The sequence below is a fragment of the Coregonus lavaretus genome (genome assembly GCF_964263955.1).
Source record: "Coregonus lavaretus genome assembly, chromosome: 39".
In the NCBI taxonomy this organism is placed as follows: Eukaryota; Metazoa; Chordata; class Actinopteri; order Salmoniformes; family Salmonidae; genus Coregonus; species Coregonus lavaretus.
The window spans coordinates 8,219,433-8,225,614 of record NC_140026.1 but is presented as its reverse complement, the minus strand read 5'-3'; positions in this window follow the sequence as shown (position 1 = coordinate 8,225,614).

Here is a 6,182-nt window from a genome sequence, read left to right as displayed (position 1 = left end):
CCAAAACAACGCACATTTCCACCATCGACTCGCCACACGACAAGACTCATGGGTTTTATTTTCTGATAGGAAAGGGTAGAAGTTAGAAAAACGAGTGTCAGCGCAAAACTTGAGAACAGAGGAGTGATAGAAAGACCATCGGAACTCTGAAAGCTGAAGGCCTTCCTCTTTTATTATTATTTTCTTTCATTTGAAGTATTTTACTTTTACGCAAGTATGACAATTAAGTACTTTTTTTCACCACTGGTTAAATACCACAATAACTTTAAGCAGTGCTTTGCTGCAAGCCTGTACATGATGTTTGCATTATAGTACAGCACATAAGAGCAAAATCCAATGGGTACAGATTAGTGTTAACTGCAGGCTTAACCTTAGCGGACTAAACTCCACTGAAGGGAACTTCACCAAATGTATTTTGACTCAAGTGTGCCATGGGTGTTTGTATAACATTCCTCTATTCTTTTTTTTTTTTTTTTTTTACCTCCCTCTCCCTTCTGAAAGGCTGGAAGCTGTTAGTCCTAGAGGACTGTTGTGTATTTTGCGGTATAATCTCTGTCAGCCTTTTATGTAGTTAACCCACTGTAGAGGAGAGATGGATAGAGAGAGAAAGGGGGCTGGAGGGAAGAGGAGATGTTAGTGGCTTGACTGTAGTGTTTTTTTGTTTTAGTTTTTTGCTCACCTGATTATTATACTCCCTCCCTCCCTCCCTCCCTCTCTTTTCTAGCTCCTTTACTAATTTGATTTGATGACTGAATCAAAATGTCAGTGGAAAGAAAAATGAGCTTGACTTTTGTTGAGAAAAGAAAACGAAACGTGAAAAGCTACAGTATTTTTCATGGTACTTCTTGTCGGTGTGTTTTCAGTAAGAGGACGTTGATGATGATGATTATGATATTTGTTGGTGCAGAAAAGGGGACAATATGAAAAAGTTGACCCCAAACCCTTTCAACAACCAGTCAGATCCCATCCGTCTAGCTACCCCTCCAGGAATAGGGTGACTTCACCTGTTTTACCCCATTTGGTACAACCAGTGTCTTATATGGTACAGTTACGGGGCACAGAACCTACTGTTATGTTATGGAAAAGGAACTGTTACCATACCTACCAAGGCTGGAACTATAGAACTAGAATTATCATAATTCTAATTCTATGGTTGGAACACATTGAAAGGCTGTACTGTGATTTGTCTGCAATATTTTAAACTTTTATTTGTTCATAAAAAAAACATACATTTCAATTTGAAAGGTTATGATATGTGGTGAAACAAACTTTGTTGCTTTCATATTTCAGATACGTTTAGTTTGACAATGTTTTATTTTTTAGGTTACGCTGCAGTGCTTTTCGGCTTTGAGCTATTAGATTTGACCAATAAAAAAGCTATATTTGGCAAAATACTTTCTGTGATTGAGAAGTCTTACCTAATCAATTATCTAATCAATTCAATCAATCATAAAGATGAGTATAGATTTTTTTTTTTTTTTTTTTTTTTTTTTTTTTTTTTTTACAATTTAGTTTTAGTGAATGATTCTGCTTTGTACTGTCTTTATGTTCTGTTGATGATATAGGCCACTACGGCTGTGTCCCAAAACTCCATACTAGCCATGTACTAGACATGCATTCTCAGTAGTGTGCTAGTGTGGATGTTTGAAAAGGGCCATAGCATTCTGAGTAAACAATAACAAACCCTTTAGAAAATTAATGGAAAAATTCTGATAATAATAACTACGTAATATATTACAGAGGACGTAAACGGTACTGCATAAATATATATGCAGCTGTATTTTCTTTGTTTATCTACTTTACAGAAAAGAGCAGAAGTTAAATCTGTTATTTTATCTAGTTTACAGAAAGGGCAGAAGTTAAATCTCTTTTTTTGGTGTTGTGTTGATCAGTTTGGTTGAGTCTCTTAAAGACAGACGGGGGTTTTAAATAATTTTGAAACTAAACAAAGACAGGATAAACTTTTTTTCAAAAAGTACAACGACTTGGACATTTTGCAGTTTTGTAAAAAAAATACAAAAAAAAGACAAAAGAAAATAAGTAAAATTGCTGCCTAATGTTTTGTAATTATTACTATTTTATTTGCTGCTGTGTAGTACGAAATAACAACTGGTTGATTGATGGCAACCGCCACAGTGATGAGGAAGGTGTCATTTTCATTGCTACCTGTGGTTTTTCTTTCAGAATTGAATGGCTTTGTAATTTAGCTTGACGGAACAGACAGTTCTCTTCATACTGTGGAGGTGTTGATCCTCGGATGTGCATTATATTTCTCTGCAACGTGCGTCTTTATGAAAAATAAAAATGGTTGAAAAAAAACGAATGATTTCAAAATGATAACTGTTCTTGGTGGATTCCACCCCCCTCTTTAAATAGCATACAGTTTTTTGTTTTTTCATGTTAATGGCGCCTCAAGGCACCTTTTTTATTATCTCTCTCATCTACTTCAGGAGGGAAAGAGGGATGGGTGCAGGTTCTATTGGGAGGAATGTTGAGCATTGCATAGTGTTTATATTTATCAGACCTTTTGCTTTCGATAGAGCTATTGCAATAAAAATGTCTTCATGTACATCTTACCGTCTCAACTGTCCCTCATTTTGTGTTCTTGTATGCTTGTTTGTCATATGTTGTGTGTGTGTGTGTGTGTGAGCTTGCACATGTACAGTCGTGGTCAAAAGTTTTGAGAATGCCACAAGTATTGGTCTTCACAAAGTTCGCTGCTTCAGTGTTATGAGATATTTTTGTCAGATGTTACTATGGTATACTGATGTATAATTACAAGCATTCCATAAGTGTCAAAGGCTTTCATTGACAATTACATTACATTTATGCAGAGTCAAAATATGCAGTGTTGACCCTTCTTTTTGAAGACCTCTGCAATCCGCCCTGGCATGCTGTCAATTAACTTCTGGGCCACATCCTGACTGAAGGCAGCCTATTCTTGCATAATCAATGCTTGGAGTTTGTCAGAATTTGTGGGTTTTTGTTTGTCCACCCGCCTCTTGAGGCTCGACCACAAGTTCTCAATGGGATTAAGGTCTGGGGAGTTTCCTGGCCATGGACCCAAAATGTGGATGTTTTGTTCCCCGAGCAACTTAGTTATCACTTTTGCCTTATGGCAACGTGCTCCATCATGCTGGAAAAGGCATTGGTCGTCACCAAACTGTTCTTGGATGGTTGGGAGAAGTTGCTCTCGGAGGATGTGTTGGTACCATTCTTTATTCATGGCTGTGTTCTTAGGCAAAATTGTGAGTGAGCCCACTCCTTTGGCTGAGAACCCCACACATGAATGGTCTCAGGATGCTTTACTGTTGGCATGACACAGGACTGATGGTAGCGCTCACCTTGTCTTCTTCGGACAAGGTGTTTTCCGGATGCCCCAAACAATCGGAAAGGGGATTCATCAGAGAAAATGACTTTACCCCAGTCCTCAGCAGTCCAATCCCTGTACCTTTTGCAGAATATCAGTCTGTCCCTGATGTTTTTCCTGGAGAAAAGTGTCTTCTTTGCTGCCCTTCTTGACTCCAGGCCATCCTCCAAAGGTATTCGCCTCATTGTGCGTGCAGATGCTCTCACACCTGCCTGCTGCCATTCCTGAGCAAGCTCTGCACTGGGGGTGCCCCGATCACGCAGCTGAATCAACTTTAGGAGATGGTCCTGGCGCTTGCTGGACTTTCTTGGGCGCCCTGACGCCTTCTTCACAACAATTGAACCTCTCTCCTTGAAGTTCTTGACGATCAGATAAATGGTTGATTTAGGTGCAATCTTACTAGCAGCAATATCCTTGCCTGTGAAGCCCTTTTTGTGCAAAGCAATGATGACGGCATGGGTTTCCTTGTAGGTAACCCTGGTTAACAGAGTAAGAACAATGATTTCAAGCACCACCCTCCTTTTAAAGCTTCCAGTCTGTTATTCTAACTCAATCAGCATGACAGAGTGATCTCCAGCCTTGTCCTCGTCAACACTCACCTGTGTTAACGAGAGAATCACTGACGTGATGTCAGCTGGTCCTTTTGTGGCAGGGCTGAAATGCAGTGGAAATGTTTTTTGGGATTAAGTAAATTTTCTATGGCAAAGAGGGACTTTGCAATTAATTGCAATTCATCTGATCACTCTTCATGACATTCTGGAGTATATGCAAATTGCCATCATCAAAACTAAGGCAGCAGACTTTGAGAAAATTAGTATTTGTGTCATTCTCAAAACTTTTGACCACGACTGTACAGTGTTTTAGGAAAGTATTCAGACACCTTGACTTTTTCCACTTTTTGTTACGTTACAGCCTTATTCTAAAATGGATAAAATAAAATAAAATTCCTCATCAATCTTCACAAAATACCCCATAATTTTACATTTCAGTAATTTAGCAGATGCTCTTATCCAGAGCAACTTACAGTTAGTGAGTGCATACATTTTCATACTGGCCCCCTGTGGGAAACGAACCCACAACCCTGGCGTTGCAAGCGCCATGCTCTACCAACTGAGATACAGGGGACTAATAATGACAAAGCAAAACAGGTTTTTAGAAATTTACATATTTACATACGTGTTCAGACCCTTTGCTATGAGACTCGAAATTGAGTGCATCCTGTTTCCGTTGATCATCTTTGAGATGTTTCTACAACTTGAATGGAGTCCACCTGTGGTAAATTCAATTGATTGGACATGATTTGGAAGGCACATACCTGTCTATATAAGGTCTCACAAGCCATGAGGTCGAAGAAATTGTCCGTAGAGCTCTGAGACAGGATTGTGTCGAGGCACAGATCTGGGGAAGGGTACCAAACATTTCTGCAGCATTGAAGGTCCCCCAAAACACATTATTAAATTGAAGAAGTTTGGAACCACCAATACTCTTCCTAGAGCTGGCCGCCCGGCCAAACTGAGCAATCGGGGGAGAATGGCCTTGGTCAGGGAGGTGACCAAGAACCCGATGGTGTCACTGACAGAGCTCCAGAGTTCCTCTGTGGAGATGGGAGAACCTTCCAGAAAAACAACCATATCTGCAGCACTCCACCAATCAGGCCTTTATGGTAGAGTGGCCAGACGGAAGCCACTCCTCAGTAAAAGGCACATGACAGCCCGCATGGAGTTTGCCAAAAGGCACCTAAAGGACTCTGACCAGTTTCCCTGGTCTGATGAAACCAAGATTCAACTCTTTGTCCTGAATGCCAAGCGTCACGTCTGGAGGAAACCTGGCACCATCCCTACGGTGAAGCATGCTGGTGGCAGCATCTTGCTGTGGGGATATTTTTCAGCGACAGGGACTGGGAGACTAGTCAGGATCGAGGGAAAGATGAACGGAGCAAAGTACAGAGAAATCCTTGATGAAATCCTGCTCAGGACCTTAGACTGGGGTGAAGGTTCACCTTCCAACAGGACAATGACCCTAAGCACACAGCCAAGATGACGCAGGAGTGGCTTCGGTACCAGTCTCTGAATGTCCTAGAGTGGCCCAGCCAGAGCCCGGAGTTGAACCCGATCTAACATCTCTGGAGAGACCTGAAAATAGCTGTGCAGCGACACTCCCCATCCAACCTGACAGAGCTTGATAGGATCTGCAGAGAAGAATGGGAGAAACTCCCCAAATACAGGTGTGCCAAGCTTATAGCGTCATACCCAAGAAGACTCGAGGCTGTAATCGCTGCCAAAGGTGCTTCAACAAAGTACTGAGTAAAGGGTATGAATAGTTACGTAAATGTGATATTTCAGTTTTTTTTTTTTTATAAATTTGCAAACATTTCTAAAAACCTGTTTTTGCTTTGTCATTATGGGGTATTGTGTGTAGATTGATGAGGGGGGAAAAACAATTTAATCCATTTTAGAATAAGGCTGTAAAGTAACAATGTGTAAAAAATCTAGGTGTTTGAATACTTTCCGAATGCACTGTATGTGTATGATAGTATTAATTTTCATGTCCCCGAGGGGAAAATTGTCTTAGACACGCAGAACTGCTGTATACAAATAGTGACTTCACACTCAACATGATACATGCACGTTACCCCCGTCATACACGTATATGTCTACAGTACGTCAGTTATTGACTCTTGAGCCAATGCACTTTTCTTTCAAAAGGTCTATACCCAGAAAGCAACTAGCCAACAACAGCCCTGACTGACAGTTTGACTACCTTTCTAAAAGTGACATTTAGGTCAGAGTTTGACCTTCTAACAGTTGAGGGT